Raw genomic sequence first — 17,428 nt, 5'->3', positions numbered from 1 at the left:
TTGGAAGGTGGTAAGGTGATAGGGAACAGCCAGCATGGATTTGTGAAGAACAAATCATGTCAAACCAATCTGATAGCTTTCTTTGAGAGGATAACGAGCCTTGTGGATAAGGGTGAGGCTGTGGATGTGGTATACCTAGACTTTAGTAAGGCATTTGATACGGTCTCGCATGATATTCTTATTGATAAACTAGGCAAATACAATTTAGATGGGGCTACTATAAGGTGGGTGCATAACTGGCTGGATAACCGTACTCAGAGAGTTGTTATTAATAGTTCCCAATCCTGCTGGAAAGCCATAACGAGTGGGGTATCGCAGGGGTCTGTTTTGGGACCGGCGCTGTTCAATATCTTCATCAACGACTTAGATATTGGCATAGAAAGTACGCTTATTAAGTTTGCGGATGATACCAAACTGGGAGGGATTGCAACTGCTTTGGAGGACAGGGTCATAATTCAAAATGATCTGGACAAATTGGAGAAATGGTCTGAGTTAAACAGGATGAAGTTTAACAAAGACAAATGCAAAGTGCTCCACTTAGGAAGGAACAATCAGTTTCACACATACAGAATGGGAAGAGACTGTCTAGGAAGGAGTACGGCAGAAAGGGATCTAGGGGTTATAGTGGACCACAAGCTAAATATGAGTCAACAGTGTGATGCTGTTGCAAAAAAAGCAAACCTGATTCTGGGATGTATTAACAGGTGTGTTGTGAGCAAGACACGAGAAGTCATTCTTCCGCTCTACTCTGCTCTGGTTAGGCCTCAGCTGGAGTATTGTGTCCAGTTCTGGGCACCGCATTTTAAAAAAGATGTGGAGAAATTGGAAAGGGTCCAGAGAAGAGCAACAAGAATGATTAAAGGTCTTGAGAACATGACCTATGAAGGAAGGCTGAAAGAATTGGCTTTGTTTAGTTTGGAAAAGAGAAGACTGAGAGGAGACATGATAGCAGTTTTCAGGTATTTAAAAGGGTGTCATAAGGAGGAGGGAGAAAACTTGTTCACCTTAGCCTCTAAGGATAGAACCAGAAGCAATGGGTTTAAAGTGCAGCAAGGGAGGTCTAGGTTGGACATTAGGAAAAAGTTCCTAACTGTCAGGGTGGTTAAACACTGGAATAAATTGCCGAGGGAGGTTGTGGAATCTCCATCTCTTGAGATATTTAAGAGTAGGTTAGATAAATGTCTATCAGGGATGGTCTAGATGGTATTTGGTCCTGCCAGGCGGGCAGGGGACTGGACTCGATGACCTCTCGAGGTCCCTTCCAGTCCGATAATCTATGAATGTATGAAAAAAACACTGTTCTCCACCCCCACCCAGGTTGGCCAGGAGGCGGCTCTAGCAGGTGGGGCAGGAGGGATTCTGGCAGCAGTGAAGTGGGTAGCGGGGAAGTTGAGATCTTGACCCAAGTCATCCCAGACACTAATGCTAAGCCACAGGATGGCAGCATCTAGTGTCAGTGGAGTCCAAACACTATTTCAACCCTACAGTTTTCGAGGAACAGGAGAAAGGACAAAAGAAGTAAGAGATGAAGAGAAAGGAAGGAGGGATGGAGGAAAAGGTAAAACAAAAAGGACAAACCCTAATGTCCCCAGTGATTCTACGGCACAAAATCCAAGGGATGGAATAAAATTCTGCCATCTTAAACTACTGTTTTCCATGCCTAGAATTCAGCTAGCACCACGTGGATCAGACTGAGCAGCTGCCAAAACCTCTTGGAGGCTCTTACCTTCTAAACAGGGACGTCTGTTTTCTAGTAAAATCAGTAAAAGGAAAGGAGAAAACTCGAAAGAGGCTCCTGCACGCACTCACGTACGTGAACCCTAATACTCTCTCAGTCCTCAAAGAAAGACCCCGAGAAGGAGACTTGCTGAAGCAAAGCCACAGGGGTCTCTGAGGTTTCCCTGGCCCTGTGCTCCCGTCCTGCCAGGCTGATGTCAGCATCTCTCTCTGAGGTCACCACCTCCCTAACACATTTGACCAATAAGCTGACATCCTGCAAAAGGCCTTTGTGATGTCACTGCCACACCCAACCAAACCCTCAAGTGCTAATGTCCTGCTGCTGGCCTGACACTTTGAAGGTTTGAGGTTGTCATAACTATAAAGGGAAGGGTAACAGCTGTCCTGTGTACAGTACTATAAAATCCTCCTGGCCAGAGACTCCAAAATCCTTTTCCCTCTAAAGGGTTAAGAAGCTCAGGTAACCTGGCTGGCATCTGACCTAAAGGACCAATAAGGGGACAAGATACTTTCAAATCTTGGGGAGGGGAAGGCTTTTGTTTGTGTTCTTTGTTTGTGTGGGTGTTCGCCCTCGGGACTGAGAGGGACCAGACATCAATCCAGGTTCTCCACATCTTTCTAAACAAGTCTCTCCTATTTCAAACAAGGCGTGTTAGTTTTCCTTTGTTTTCTCAACTTGTAAATGTACCTTTTACTAGAGTGTTTATCTTTGTTTGCTGTACTTTGAACCTAAGACTAGAGGGGAGTCCTCTGAGCTCTTTAAGTTTGATTACCCTGTAAGGTTAATTTCCATACTGATTTTACAGAGATGATTTTTACCTTTTTCTTTAATTAAAAGCCTTATTTTTAAGAACCGGATTGATTTTTCCTTGTTTTAAGATCCAAGGAGTTTGGATCTTGATTCACCAGGAGTTGGTGGGAGGAAGGAGGGGAATGGTTAATTTCTCCTTCTTTTAGATCCAAGGGGGTTGGATCTGTATTCACCAGAAGTTGGTGGGAGGAAGGAGGGGGGATGGTTTATTTCTCCTTGTTTTAAGATCCAAGGGGTTTGGATCTGTATTCACCAGGGAATTGCTGAAAGGTTTCTCAAGGCTACCCAGGGGAGGAAATTAGCCTTGGGATGGTGGTTAAGCTTAGACGTTTTCATGCAGGCCCCTACATTTGTACCCTAAACTTCAAAGTGGGGATACAGCCTTGACACAGGTACTCTCTGTGGATCACCCCACTCAATGCGTCTTCATTCTAGGAAGCAAGACGGCTAGACAGTAAAACATCACAGGCTGCTCCCAATACTACACTCAGTGTTTCCAAAATTTGTAGACTTTATGGCCACAAGAGACCTTTAGAGCATCTCATCTAAGCCCCTGCATATCATAGGCCTCCTGTATAGTACAATAGTTACTTTTTGGGCACACACATTCCAGAAAGGCATCTAGTCTTCATTCAATGACATCGAGAGATGGAGAATCCACCACTTTCCCTTTTAGTGAGTGCCAGGGGGCTCCATTTCCCCTTCCACTAGCTCGCCATTTACAGGGAGACAGAGCAGTACCTGCAGCAGAGAGCGGGAGTTGCTGAAGGCCTCAGAGGCGCAGCCCCTGCAGTGTCTCAGGCACCTGGCGCAAGTGCCGGATGATGCGGGTGCATCACTTTGGCCGTGACGTCCTCCTCCTGCAAGGGAACGAGAACCTGTCAGAGACTCAAACGCCCCGAGGAATCAGGGGGAATTAAGGGCACCTGGAACCAGCAGTATTTAAACTGACTACCTGCCCACCACTGAGGGATGAATTCACCTCCTGAACCCCAGAATGGAGTCTTCTTGTCCTTTCTAGTAACCTCCAGTGCCAACCCACCACCTTGTAGGGTGAGCTCCTGCTACCTCCCCCTCAGTACCCTTGACAGCTGTTCTACCTCCAAACCACAGCTCAAGTTATCAGAACCCTCTTCTCCACCCCAACCCAGGTTGCGCAGGGAGGCGGCCCTAGCAGGGGGGGCAGGAGCGATTCTGCCAGCAGTGAAGTGGGTTGCGGGGAAGTTGAGATCTTGCCCCAAGTTGTCCCAGACACTAATGCTAAGCCACAGGATGGCAGCATCTAGTGTCAGTGGAGTCCAAGCACTATTTGAACCCGACAGATTTGGATCAACTTCCCACAAGGGGAGGTGAAGAGCACCCCCAGCAACACACACCACTCCTGGAGGTGGGAGGGGAACAAGAGAAAGGACAAAAGAAGTAAGAGATGAAGAGAAAGGAAGGAGGGATGGAGGAAAAGGTAAAACGAAAAGGACAAACCCTAGTGTCCCCAGTGATTCCACGGGACAAAATTCCAGGGAGGGAAGAAAATTCTGCCACCTTAAACTACTGTTTTCCATGCCGAGAATTCAGCTGGCACCAGATGGATCAGACTGAGCAGGTTCCAAAACCTCTTGGAGGCTCTTACCTTCTAATTTTCAAGTAAAATCAGTAAAAGGAAAGGAGAAAACTCGAAAGAGGCTCCTGCTCGCACTCACATACGTCAACCCTAACACTCTCTCAGTCCTCAAAAAGAAACCTCGAGAAGGAGACTTGCTGAAGCAAAGCCACAGGGGTCTCTGAGGTTTCCCTGGTCGTAAGCCCCTGTGCTCCCTGGCTGAAGACAGCATCTCTCTCTGAGGTCACCACCTCCCTAACACCTTTGACCATTACGCTGAGGTCCTTGAAAAAGCTTTTGTGATATCACTGCCACACCCAACCAAACCCTAAAGTGCTCATGTCCTGCTGCTGGCCTGACACTTTGAAGGTTTGAGCTACGCTCTTTGGATCACACCACAAAATTCGTCTTCATTCTAGGAAGCAAGCTAGCTAGACAGTAAAACATCAGAGGCTGCTCCCAATACTACACTCAGTGTTTCCAAAAGTAGGAGACTTTCTGGCCAGAAGAGACCTTTACAGCATCTCATCTAACCCCCTCCATATCATAGGCTTCCAGTATAGTACAATAGTTACTTTTTGGGCACACACATTCCAGAAAGGCATCTAGTCTTCAATCAATGACATCAAGAGTTGGAGAATCCACCACTTTCCCTTTTAGTATGTGCCAGGGGGCTCCATTTCCCCTTCCACTAGCTCCCCATTTACAGTGAGCCAGAGCAGTACCTGCAGCAGGGAGAGGGAGTTGCTAAGGCCTCAGAGGAACAGCCCCTGCAGTGTCTCAGGCACATGGCGTAAGTGCCGGATGATGCGGAGCTGGTGCATCCCTTTGGCCGTGACGTCCTCCTCCTGCAAGGGAACGAGAACCTGTCAGAGACTCAAATGCCCCGAGGAATCAGGGGCAATTAAGGACACCTGGAACCAGCAGTATTTACACCCAGCACCTGCCCACCACTGAGGGATGAATTCACCTCCTGAACCCCAGAATGGAGTCGTCTTCTCCTTTCTAGGAATCTCCAGTGCCAACCCCCGTCCTTGTAGGGTGAGCTCCTGCTACCTCCCCCTCAGTGCCCTTGACAGCTGTTCCACCTCCAAACCACAGCTCAAGTTATCAGAACCCTCTTCTCCACCCCCACCCAGGTTGGGCAGGGAGGCGGCTCTAGCAGGGGGGGCAGGTGGGATTCTGGCAGCAGTGAAGTGGGTTGCGGGGAGGTTGAGATCTTGCCCCAAGTCATCCCAGACACTAATGCTAAACCACACGATGGCAGCATCTAGTGTCAGTGGAGTCCAAGCACTATTTCAACCATACAGTTTTGGATCAACTCCCAACAAGGGGAGGTGAAGAGCCCCCCCAGCAACACACACACACACACATATACCACTCCTGGTGGTGGGAGGGGAACAAGAGAAAGGACAAAAGAAGTAAGAGATGAAGAGAAAGGAAGGAGGGATGGAGGAAAAGGTAAAACGAAAAGGACAAACCCTAATGTCCCCAGTGATTCTACCAGACAAAATTACAGGGAGGGATTAAAATTCTGCCACCTTGAACTAGTGTTTTCCATGCCTAGAATTCAGCTGGCACCAGATGGATCAGACTGAGCAGGTTCCAAAACCTCTTGGAGGCTCTTACTTTCTAAACAGGGATGTCTGTTTTCTAGTAAAATCAGTAAAAGGAAAGGAGACAACTCGAAAGAGGCTCCTGCTCTCACTCAAATACGTGAATCCTAATAGTCTCTGTGTCCTCAAGAGAAACCTCGAGAAGGAGACTTGCTGAAGCAAAGCCACAGGGGTCTCTGAGGTTTCCCTGGCCATGCGCCCCTGTCCTGCCTCGCTGATGGCAGCATCTCTCTCTGAGGTTACCACCTCCCTAACACCTTTGACCAATATGCTGAGGTCCTGCAAAAGACCTTTGTGATATCACTGCCACCAATCAAACCCTTAAGTGCTAGTGTCCTGCTGCTGGCCTGACACTATGAAGGTTTGAGCTACTCTCTGTGGATCACCCCACTCAATGCATCTTCATTCTAGGAAGCAAGTGGGCTAGACAGTAAAACATCAGAGGCTGCTCCCAATGCTACACTCAGTGTTTCCAAAATTAGTAGACTTTATGGCCACAAGAGACCTTTAGAGCATCTAATCTAAGCCCCTGCATATCATAGGCTTCCTGTATAGTACAATAGTTACTCTTTGGGCACACACATTCCAGAAAGGCATCTAGTCTTCATTCAATGACATCAAGAGATGGAGAATCCACCACTTTCCCTTTTAGTGAGGGCCAGGGGGCTCCATTTCCCCTTCCACTAGCACCCCATTTACAGTGAGCCAGAGCAGTACCTGCAGCAGGGAGTGGGAGTTGCTGATGTCCACAGAGGCACAGCCCTTGCAGTGTCAACTTCCCACAAGGGGAGGTGAAGAGCACCCCCAGCAACACACAAACACACACACCACTCCTGGTGGTGGGAGGGGAACAAGAGAAAGCAAGGAGGGATGGAGGAAAAGGTAAAACGAAAAGGACAAACCCTAATGTCCCCAGTGATTCTACGGCACAAAATCCCAGGTGGGCTGTAAAATTCTGCCACCTTGAACTAGTGTTTTCCATGCCTAGAATTCAGCTGGCACCAGATGGATCAGACTGCAGACTGAGCAGGTTAAAAACCTCTCCAAGGTTCTTACCTTCTCAACAGGCACGTCTGTTTTCTAGTAAAATCAATAAAAGGAGAAACTCGAAAGAGGTTCCTCCTCGCACTCACATACTTGAACCCTAATACTCTCTGAGTCCTAAAAAGGGAGACCTCGAGAAGGACACTTGCTAAAGCAAAGCCAAAGGGGTCTCTGAGGTTTCCCTGGCCCTGCGCTCCTGTCCTGCCTGGCTGATGTCAGCATCTCTCTCTCAGGTAACCACCTCCCTAACACCTTTGACCCATAGGCTGAGGTCCAGGATAAGGCCTTTGTGATATCACTGCCACACCCAACCAAACCCTAAAGTGCTAATGTCCTGCTACTGGCCTGACACTTTGAAGGTTTGAGCTACTCTCTGTGGATCACCCCACTCAATGCGTCTTCATTCTAGGAAGCAAGCCGGCTAGACAGTAAAACATCAGAGGCTGCTCCCAATGCTACACTCAGTGTTTCCAAAATTAGTAAACTTTATGGTCAGAAGAGACCTTTAGAGCATCTAATCTAACCCGCTGCATATTATAGGCTTACTGTATAGTACAATAGTTACTCTTTGGGCACACACATTCCAGAAACGAATCTAGTCTTCATTCAATGACATCAAGAGATGGAGAATCCACCACTTTCCCTTTTAGTGAGGGCCAGGGGGCTCCATTTCCCCTTCCACTAGCTCCCCATTTACAGTGAGCCAGAGCAGTACCTGCAGCAGGGAGCGGGAGTTGCTGAAGGCCTCAGAGGAACAGCCCCTGCAGTGTCTCAGGCACCTGGCGCAAGTGCCGGATGATGCGGAGCTGGTGCATCACTTTGGCCATGACGTCATCCTGCTGCAAGGGAACGAGAACCTGTCAGAGACTCAAGGGCCCCGAGGAATCAGGGGGAATTAAGGGCACCTGGAACCAGCAGTATTTCCACCCACCACCTGACCACCGCTGAGGGATGAATTCACCTCCTGAACCCCAGAATGGAGTCTTCTTGTCCTTTCTAGTATCCTCCAGTGCCAACCCCCCTCCTTGTAGGATTAGCTCCTGCTACCTCCCCCTCAGTGTTCTTCACAGCTGTTCCACCTCCAAACCAAACCTCAAGTTATCAGAACCCTCTTCTGCACCCCCAACCAGGTTGGGCATCGAGGCGGCTCTAGCGGGGGGGCAGGAGGCATTCTGCCAGAAGTGAAGTGGGCTGAGGGGAGGTTGAGATCTTGCCCCAAGTCATCCCAGACACTAATGCTAAGCCACAGGATGGCAGCATCTAGTGTCAGTGGAGTCCAAGCACTATTTCAACCATACAGTTTTGGATGAACTCCCCACAAGGGGAGGTGAAGAGCACCCCCAGCAACACACACACAAACACACACACACACACACACACACACACACACACACACACCACTCCTGGTGGTGAAAGGGGAACAGGAGAAAGGACAAAAGAAGTAAGAGATGAAGAGAAAGGAAGGAGGGATGGAGGAAAAGGTAAAACGAAAAGGACAAACCCTAATGTCCCCAGTGATTCTACGGGACAAAATCCCAGGGAGGGAATAAAATTCTGCCATCTTAAACTACTGTTTTCCATGCCTAGAATTCAGCTGGCACCAGATGGATCAGACTGAGCAGGTTCCAAAACCTCTTGGAGGCTCTTACCTTCTAAATAGGGACGTCTGTTTTCTAGTAAAATCCGTCAAAGGAAAGGAGAAAACTCGAAAGAGGCTCCTGCTCACACTCACATACGTCAACCCTAACACTCTCTCAGTCCTCAAAGAGAGACCTCGAGAAGGAGACTTGCTGAAGCAAAGCCACAGGGGTCTCTGAGGTTTCCCTGGCCCTGTGCTCCTGTCCTGCCAGGCTGATGTCAGCATCTCTCTCGGAGGTCACCACCTCCCTAACACCTTTGACCAATAGCCTGACGTCCTGCAAAAGGCCTTTGTGATATCACTGCCACACCCACCCTTCCCCGGAAGTGCTAATGTCCTGCTGCTGGCCTGACACTTTGAAGGTTTCAGCTACTCTCTGTGGATCACCCCACTCAATGCCTGTTCATTCTAGGAAGCAAGCCGGCTAGACGGTAAAACATCAGAGGCTGCTCCCAATGCTACACTCAGTGTTTCCAAAATTAGGGGACTTTATGGCCAGAAGAGACCTTTAGAGCATCTCATCTAACCCCTTGAAAACCATAGGCTTGCTGTATAGTACAATAGTTACTTTTTGGGCACACACATTCCAGAAAGGCATCTAGTCTTCCTTCAATGACATCAAGAGATGGAGAATCCACCACTTTCCCTTTTAGTGAGTGCCAGGGGGCTCCATTTCCCCTTCCACTAGCTCGCCATTTACAGGGAGACAGAGCAGTACCTGCAGCAGGGAGCGGGAGTTGCTGATGGCCTCAGAGGCACAGCCCCTGCAGTGTCTCAGGAATCTGGCGCAAGTGCCGGATGATGCGGAGCTGGTGCATCACTTTTGGCCGTGACGTCCTCCTGCTGCAAGGGAACGAGAACCTGTCAGAGACTCAAACGCCCCGAGGAATCAGCGGGAATTAAGGGCACCTGGAACTAGCACTACTTCCACCCATCACCTGCCCACCACTGAGGGATAAATTCACCTCCTGAACCCCAGAATGGAGTCTTCTTGTCCTTTCTAGTAACCTCCAGTGCCAACCCCCCTCCTTGAAGGATGAGCTCCTGCTATCTCCCCCTCAGTGCCCTTGACAGCTGTTCCACCTCCAAACCACAGCTCAAGTTATTAGTACCTTTGGACACAGACTGGCTAACCTAGTGAGGAGGGCTTTAAACTAGGTTCGACGGGGACAGGTGAGCAAAGCCCACAGGTAAGTGGGGAACATGGAGACCGGGGAGATGGGTCAAAAACGAGAGGGAGTGTGGGCTATATTGTCAGAGGGAAAGGAGGGTCAGGACAAAACTGGGAGGAAAGATCAAACCAGTATCTTAGATGTCTATATACAAATGCGAGAAGTATGGGGAATAAGCAGGAAGAACTGGAAGTGCTAATAAATAAATACAACTATGACATTGTTGGCATTACTGAAACTTGGTGGGATAATACACATGATTGGAATGTTGGTGTGGATGGGTACAGCTTGCTCAGGAAGGATAGACAGGGGAAAAAGGGAGGAGGTGTTGCCTTGTATATTAAAAATGTACACACTTGGACTGAGGTAGAGATGGACATAGGAGACGGAAGTGTTGAGAGTCTCTGGGTTAGGCTAAAAGGGGTAAAAAACAAGGGAGATGTCATGCTAGGAGTCTACTACAGGCCACCTAACCAGGTGGAAGAGGTGGATGAGGCTTTTTTTAAGCAACTAACAAAATCATCCAAAGCCCAAGATTTGGTGGTGATGGGGGACTTCAACTATCCGGCTATATGTTGGGAAAATAACACAGCGGGGCACAGACTATCCAACAAATTCCTGGACTGCATTGGAGACAACTTTTTATTTCAGAAGGTTGAAAAAGCTACTGGGGGGAAGCTGTTCTAGACTTGATTTTAACAAATAGGGAGGAACTCGTTGAGAATTTGAAAGTAGAAGGCAGCCTGGGTGAAAGTGATCATGAAATCATAGAGTTTGCAATTCTAAGGAAGGGTAGAAGGGAGAACAGCAAAATAGAGACAATGGATTTCAGGAAGGCAGATTTTGGTAAGCTCAGAGAGCTGATAGGTAAGGTCCCATGGGAATCAAGACTGAGGGGAAAAACAACTGAGGAGAGTTGGCAGTTTTTCAAAGGGACACTATTAAGGGCCCAAAAGCAAGCTATTCCGCTGGTTAGGAAAGATAGAAAATGTGGCAAAAGACCACCTTGGCTTAACCATGAGATCTTGCATGATCTAAAAAATAAAAAGGAGTCATATAAAAAATGGAAACTGGGACAGATTACAAAGGATGAATATAGGCAAACAACACAGGAATGCAGGGGCAAGATTAGAAAGGCAAAGGCACAAAATGAGCTCAAACTAGCTACGGGAATAAAGGGAAACAAGAAGACTTTTTATCAATACATTAGAAGCAAGAGGAAGACCAAAGACAGGGTAGGCCCACTGCTTAGTGAAGAGGGAGAAACAGTAACAGGAAACTTGGAAATGGCGGAGATGCTTAATGACTTCTTTGTTTCGGTCTTCACCGAGAAGTCTGAAGGAATGCCTAACATAGTGAATGCTAATGGGAAGGGGGTAGGTTTAGCAGATAAAATAAAAAAAGAACAAGTTAAAAATCACTTAGAAAAGTTAGATGCCTGCAAGTCACCCGGGCCTGATGAAATGCATCCTAGAATACTCAAGGAGCTAATAGAGGAGGTATCTGAGCCTCTAGCTATTATCTTTGGAAAATCATGGGAGACGGGAGAGATTCCAGAAGACTGGAAAAGGGCAAATATAGTGCCCATCTATAAAAAGGGAAATAAAAACAACCCAGGAAACTACAGACCCCAGTGAGTTTAACTTCTGTGCCAGGGAAGATAATGGAGCAAGTAATTAAGGAAATCATCTGCAAACACTTGGAAGGTGGTAAGGTGATAGGGAACAGCCAGCATGGATTTGTGAAGAACAAATCATGTCAAACCAATCTGATAGCTTTCTTTGAGAGGATAACGAGCCTTGTGGATAAGGGTGAGGCTGTGGATGTGGTATACCTAGACTTTAGTAAGGCATTTGATACGGTCTCGCATGATATTCTTATTGATAAACTAGGCAAATACAATTTAGATGGGGCTACTATAAGGTGGGTGCATAACTGGCTGGATAACCGTACTCAGAGAGTTGTTATTAATAGTTCCCAATCCTGCTGGAAAGCCATAACGAGTGGGGTATCGCAGGGGTCTGTTTTGGGACCGGCGCTGTTCAATATCTTCATCAACGACTTAGATATTGGCATAGAAAGTACGCTTATTAAGTTTGCGGATGATACCAAACTGGGAGGGATTGCAACTGCTTTGGAGGACAGGGTCATAATTCAAAATGATCTGGACAAATTGGAGAAATGGTCTGAGTTAAACAGGATGAAGTTTAACAAAGACAAATGCAAAGTGCTCCACTTAGGAAGGAACAATCAGTTTCACACATACAGAATGGGAAGAGACTGTCTAGGAAGGAGTACGGCAGAAAGGGATCTAGGGGTTATAGTGGACCACAAGCTAAATATGAGTCAACAGTGTGATGCTGTTGCAAAAAAAGCAAACCTGATTCTGGGATGTATTAACAGGTGTGTTGTGAGCAAGACACGAGAAGTCATTCTTCCGCTCTACTCTGCTCTGGTTAGGCCTCAGCTGGAGTATTGTGTCCAGTTCTGGGCACCGCATTTTAAAAAAGATGTGGAGAAATTGGAAAGGGTCCAGAGAAGAGCAACAAGAATGATTAAAGGTCTTGAGAACATGACCTATGAAGGAAGGCTGAAAGAATTGGCTTTGTTTAGTTTGGAAAAGAGAAGACTGAGAGGAGACATGATAGCAGTTTTCAGGTATTTAAAAGGGTGTCATAAGGAGGAGGGAGAAAACTTGTTCACCTTAGCCTCTAAGGATAGAACCAGAAGCAATGGGTTTAAAGTGCAGCAAGGGAGGTCTAGGTTGGACATTAGGAAAAAGTTCCTAACTGTCAGGGTGGTTAAACACTGGAATAAATTGCCGAGGGAGGTTGTGGAATCTCCATCTCTTGAGATATTTAAGAGTAGGTTAGATAAATGTCTATCAGGGATGGTATTTGGTCTCATAGACTCATAGACTTTAAGGTCAGAAGGGACCATTATGATCATCTGGTCTGACCCCCTGCATGCTGCAGGCCACAAGACCCTTCCCTGGACTGTGCCGTTGAAGTCCCCAATCCTGTGTTTTAGTGACTTCAATCGGCAGGGACCCTCCTGCTAGTGATCCCTGCCCCATGCTGCGGAGGAAGGCGAAAAACCTCCAGAGGCTCAGCCAATCTACCCTGGAGGAAAATTCCTTCCCGACCCCAAATATGGCAATCAGTAATACCCCGAGCATGTAGGCAAGAGTCTCTAGCCTGACCCTTGTTTGCCATTATGCTATTTACGTACCATTGCTTGGTTTTCATAGAATCATAGAATCATAGAATATCAGAGTTGGAAGGGACCTCAAGAGGTCATCTAGTCCAACCCCCTGCTCAAAGCAGGACCAATTCCCAGCTAAATCATCCCAGCCAGGGCTTTGTCAAGCCGGGCCTTAAAAACCTCCAAGGAAGGAGACTCCACCACCTCCCTAGGTAACGCATTCCAGTGTTTCACCACCCTCCTAGTGAAATAGTTTTTCCTGATATCCAACCTGGACCTCCCCCACCGCAACTTGAGACCATTACTCCTTGTTCTGTCATCTGCTACCACTGAGAACAGTCTAGATCCATCCTCTTTGCAACCCCCTTTCAGGTAGTTGAAAGCAGCTATCAAATCCCCCCTCATTCTTCTCTTCTGGAGACTAAACAATCCCAGTTCTCTCAGCCTCTCCTCATAAGTCATGTGCTCCAGACCCCTAATCATTTTTGTTGCCCTCCGCTGGACTCTTTCCAATTTTTCCACATCCTTCTTGTAGTGTGGGGCCCAAAACTGGACACAGTATTCCAGATGAGGCCTCACCAATGTCGAATAAAGGGGAACGATCACGTTCCTCGATCTGCTGGCAATGCCCCTACTTATACAGCCCAAAATGCCGTTAGCCTTCTTGGCAACAAGAGCACACTGTTGACTCATATCCAGCTTCTCGTCCACTGTGACCCCTAGGTCCTTTTCAGCAGAACTGCTACCTAGCCATTCGGTCCCTAGTCTGTAGCAGTGCATGGGATTCTTCCGTCCTAAGTGCAGGACTCTGCACTTGTCCTTGTTGAACCTCATCAGGTTTTTTTCTGCCCAATCCTCTAATTTGTCTAGGTCCCTCTGTATCCGATCCCTACCCTCTAGTGTATCTACCACGCCTCCTAGTTTAGTGTCATCTGCAAACTTGATGAGAGTGCAGTCCACACCATCCTCCAGATCATTAATAAAGATATTAAACAAAACCGGCCCCAGGACCGACCCTTGGGGCACTCCACTTGAAACCGGCTGCCAACTAGACATGGAGCCATTGATCACTACCCGTTGAGCCCGACGATCTAGCCAGCTTTCTATCCACCTTACAGTCCATTCATCCAGCCCATACTTCTTTAACTTGGTGGCAAGAATACTGTGGGAGACAGTATCAAAAGCTTTGCTAAAGTCAAGAAATAACACATCCACTGCTTTCCCCTCATCCACAGAGCCAGTTATCTCATCATAGAAGGCAATTAGGTTAGTCAGGCACGACTTCCCCTTCGTGAATCCATGCTGACTGTTCCTGATCACTTTCCTTTCCTCTAAATGTTTCATAATTGATTCCTTGAGGACCTGCTCCATAATTTTTCCAGGGACTGAGGTGAGGCTGACTGGCCTGTAGTTCCCCGGATCCTCCTTCCTCCCTTTTTTAAAGATGGGCACTACATTAGCCTTTCTCCAGTCATCTGGGACCTCCCCCGATCGCCATGAGTTTTCAAAAATAATGGCTAATGGCTCTGCAATCTCACCCGCCAACTCCTTTAGCACCCTCGGATGCAGCGCATCCGGCCCCATGGACTTGTGCACGTCCAGTTTTTCTAAATAGTCCCGAACCACTTCTTTCTCCACAGAGGGCTGGTCACCTTCTCCCCATGCTGTACTGCCCAGTGCAGCAATCTGGGAGCTGACCTTGTGCGTGAAGACAGAGGCAAAAAAATCATTGAGTACATTAGCTTTTTCCACATCCTCGGTCACTAGGTTGCCTCCCTCATTCAGTAAGGGGCCCACACTTTCCTTGATTTTCTTCTTGTTGCTAACATACCTGAAGAAACCCTTCTTGTTACTCTTAACATCTCTTGCTAACTGCAACTCCAAGTGTGATTTGGCCTTCCTGATTTCACTCCTGCACGCCTGAGCAATATTTTTATACTCCTCCCTGGTCATTTGTCCAATCTTCCACTTCTTATAAGCCTCTTTTTTGCGTTTAAGATCAGCAAGGATTTCACTGTTTAGCCAAGCTGGTCGCCTGCCATATTTACTATTCTTTCTACACATCGGGATGGTTTGTTCCTGCAACCTCAATAAGGATTCTTTAAAATACAGCCAGCTCTCCTGGACCCCTTTGCCCTTCATGTTATTCTCCCAGGGGATCCTGCCCATCTGTTCCCTGAGGGAGTCAAAGTCTGCTTTTCTGAAGTCCAGGGTCCATATTCTGCTGCTCTCCTTTCTTCCTTGTGTCAGGATCCTGAACTCGACCATCTCATGGTCACTGCCTCCCAGGTTCCCATCCACTTTTGCTTCCCCTACTAGTTCTTCCCTGTTTGTGAGCAGCAGGTCAAGAAAAGCTTTGCCCCTAGTTGGTTCCTCCAGCACTTGCACCAGGAAATTGTCCCCTACGCTTTCCAAAAATTTCCTGGATTGCCTGTGCACCGCTGTATTGCTCTCCCAGCAGATATCAGGGGGATTAAAGTCTCCCATGAGAACCAGGGCCTGCGATCTAGCAACTTCTGCTAGTTGCCAGAAGAAAGCCTCGTCCACCTCATCCCCCTGGTCTGGTGGTCTATAGCAGACTCCGACCACGACATCACCCTTGTTGCTCCCACTTCTCAACTTTATCCAGAGACTCTCAGGTTTTTCTGCAGTATCATACCGGAGCTCTGAGCAGTCATACTCCTCTCTTACATACAACGCAACTCCCCCACCTTTTCTGCCCTGCCTGTCCTTCCTGAACAGTTTATATCCATCCATGACAGTACTCCAGTCATGTGAGTTATCCCACCAAGTCTCTGTTATTCCAATCACATCATAGTTCCCTGACTGTGCCAGGACTTCCAGTTCTCCCTGCTTGTTTCCCAGGCTTCTTGCATTTGTGTATAGGCACTTAAGATAACTCAATGATCGTCCCTCTTTCTCAGCATGAGACAGGAGTCCTCCCCTCTTGCGCTCTCCTGCTTGTGCTTCCTCCCAGGATCCCATTTCCCCACTTACCTCAGGGCTTTGGTCTCCTTCCCCCGGTGAACCTAGTTTAAAGCCCTCCTCACTAGGTTAGCCAGCCTGCTGGCGAAGATGCTCTTCCCTCTCTTCGTTAGGTGGAGCCCGTCTCTGCCTAGCACTCCTTCTTCTTGGAACACCATCCCATGGTCGAAGAATCCAAAGCCTTCTCTCCGACACCACCTGCGTAGCCATTCGTTGACTTCCACGATTCGACGGTCTCTACCCCGGCCTTTTCCTTGCACAGGGAGGATGGACGAGAACACCACTTGCGCCTAAAACTCCTTTATCCTTCTTCCCAGAGCCACGTAGTCTGCAGTGATCCGCTCAAGGTCATTCTTGGCAGTATCATTGGTGCTCACGTGGAGAAGCAGGAAGGGGTAGCGATCCGAGGATTGATGAGTCTCGGCAGTCTCTCCGTCACATCGTGTATCCTAGCTCCTGGCAAGCAGCAGACCTCTCGGTTTTCCCGGTCAGGGCGGCAGATAGATGACTCAGTCCCCCTGAGGAGGGGACTCGGCTACTATGTTTTACCATTAAACCATTCCCTCCATAAACTTATCCAACTTAATCTTAAAACCAGACAGGTCCGTCGCCCCCACCGTTTCCCTCGGAAGGCCGTTCCAATATTTCACCCCTCTGACGGTCAGAAACCTTCGTCTGATTTCAAGCCTGAACTTCCCCCACGGCCAGTTTATATCCATTGGTTCTCGTGTCCACATTAGTACTCAGCTGAAATAATTCCTCTCCCTCCCTTGTATTTATCCCTCTGATATATTTAAAGATAGCAATCATATCCCCCCTCAGCCTTCGTTTTGTCAGACTAAACAACCCGAGCTCCTCTAATCTCTTTTCATACGACAGGTTTTCCATTCCTCTGATCATCCTAGTCGCCCTTCTCTGCACCCGTTCCAATTTGAGTTCATCTTTTTTAAACATGGGAGACCAGAACTACACACAGTACTCCAAATGAGGTCTCACCAGCGCCGTATACAACGGAAGCAGGACCTCCTTATCCCTACTAGATATACCTCGCCTAATACAACCCAAGATCGCATTGGCTTTTTTCACAGCCACGTCACATTGTCGACTCATAGTCATCCTGCGGTCTACAAGGACCCCTAGGTCCTTCTCCTCTTCCGTTACTTCTAACCAATGCGTCCCCATCTTGTAACTAAAATTGTTATTAGTCATCCCCAAGTGCATCACCTTACACTTTTCACTATTAAATTTCATCTTATTTCTGACACTCCAATTCACAAGCTCATTCAAGTCTCCCTGCAGAATATCCCTATCCTCCTCCGAATTTGCAACTCCTCCCACCTTCGTATCATCCGCAAACTTTATCAGCCCATTCTTGCAATCGGTTCCGAGGTCAGTTATAAATAGATTAAATAAAATGGGTCCCAAAACCGAACCTTGAGGCACTCCACTAGTAACCTCCTTCCAACCCGACAGTTCACCCTTTAATACGACCCGCTGCATTCTCCCCATTAACCAATTCTTTATCCACCTCTGGATTTTCATATCGATCCCCATGTTTTCCAGTTTAACCAATAATTCCTCATGGGGTACAGTATCAAACGCTTTACTGAAATCCAGGTATAT

The sequence above is a fragment of the Chrysemys picta genome, unplaced genomic scaffold (genome assembly GCF_011386835.1).
Source record: "Chrysemys picta bellii isolate R12L10 unplaced genomic scaffold, ASM1138683v2 scaf137, whole genome shotgun sequence".
In the NCBI taxonomy this organism is placed as follows: domain Eukaryota; kingdom Metazoa; phylum Chordata; order Testudines; family Emydidae; genus Chrysemys; species Chrysemys picta.
Note: the sequence above shows the minus strand (reverse complement) of the source record.